The sequence below is a fragment of the Mandrillus leucophaeus genome, unplaced genomic scaffold (assembly GCF_000951045.1).
Source record: "Mandrillus leucophaeus isolate KB7577 unplaced genomic scaffold, Mleu.le_1.0 Scaffold343, whole genome shotgun sequence".
Taxonomy (NCBI): Eukaryota; Metazoa; Chordata; class Mammalia; order Primates; family Cercopithecidae; genus Mandrillus; species Mandrillus leucophaeus.
This window is the reverse complement of record NW_012103621.1, coordinates 702,731-704,097: the sequence shown is the minus strand read 5'-3', so window position 1 is coordinate 704,097 and position 1,367 is coordinate 702,731. Positions and strand designations below refer to the sequence as shown.

The 1,367-nt window shown below is 49.8% G+C and overlaps 1 protein-coding gene across 1 annotated transcript in view; it reads right to left on the bottom strand.

Moving 5' to 3' along the window:
- The window catches only part of SH3D21 (SH3 domain containing 21), a 23,663-nt gene that overhangs the window by 6,983 nt on the left and 15,313 nt on the right, over positions 1-1,367 (bottom strand). The gene's annotated exons all lie outside the window — the stretch shown is intronic.

Below are 1,367 nucleotides of genomic sequence, written 5' to 3'. Positions count from 1 at the left end.
TTGTGGGTTGTTTTTTTTTTTTTTTTGAGATGGAGTCTCGCTGTCGTCCAGGCTGGAGTGCAGTGGCGCGATCTTGGCTCACTGCAAGCTCTGCCTCCCGGGTTCACCCCATTCTCCTGCCTCAGCCTCCTGAGTAGCTGGGACTGCAGGTGACCACCACCACACCCAACTAATTTTTTGTATATTTAGTAGAGACAGGGTTTCACCGTGTTGGCCAGGATGGTTTCGATCTCCTGACCTCGTGATCCGTCCACCTCGGCCTCCCAAAGTGCTGGGATTACAGGCGTGAGCCATCGCACCCAGCCCACCCTCAGAATTCTTTATCTTCTCTCTCATTTACTCTCTAGAGATACCACCCAGTCTTATCGATTTAATTATCAATAAGTCAATGATTCCCAAATTTTCATCTCTAGCTCCTTCCTCTCTGACTCCAGACTCATATCTGACTTCCCTCTCAATATTTACGCTTGGAGAGCTGATGGGCATCACACTGTTAGCATATCCCAAACCAATCTCTTGCTTCCCAAACCCATGACCCTTGAATCTACCCCCTCCCTACGGTCCCCATCTGGCCCATTTACCCACTTGTTTGGATGACAGATGACTCCTTTTATTTCCTTGTGAGGCACATCCAAACCATCAGTAAATCCTGTCCACACTACTGTCCAGGTATTTCCTGAATTCCATCACTTGTCACCACCTCCACCACTAAGTGCTCTAGATCAAGTCACCGTCACCTTCACCTGGACATTCCAGCAGCCTCCAACCTGGGTTTTGGCTGTACCCACCCCACCTAGAGTGTGTTCTTCCCACAGCAGCCAGACTGAGCTCGTGTTCTATTGGGGAAGCAGACATAAATACAAGGAGTAAAATACATAGTCTGTTAAAGAGTTATTAAGTGTGACTGACAAGACTAGGCAGAGGGGCTGGGCACGGTGGCCCACACCTGTAATCCTGACACTTTGAGAGGCCAAGGTGGGCAGATCACTTGAGGTCAGGAGTTCAAGACCAGCCTGGTCAACATGGTGAAACCCCGTCCCTACTAAAAACACAAAAATTAGCCAGGCATGGTGTCGTGCACCTGTAATCTCAGCTACTCCGGCTGAGGCAGGAAAATCGCTTGAACCCAGGAGAGCAGAGGTTGTAGTGAGCCAAGATCGCGCCACTGTACTCCAGCCTGGGCGACAAGAGTAAAACTCTGTCTCAAAAAAACAAAACAAAAGGCTGGGCGCGGTGGCTCAAGCCTGTAATCCCAGCACTTTGGGAGGCCGAGACGGGTGGATCATGAGGTCAGGAGATCGAGACCATCCTGGCTAACACGGTGAAACCCCGTCTCTACTAAAAAATACAAAAAAACTAGCCGGGCA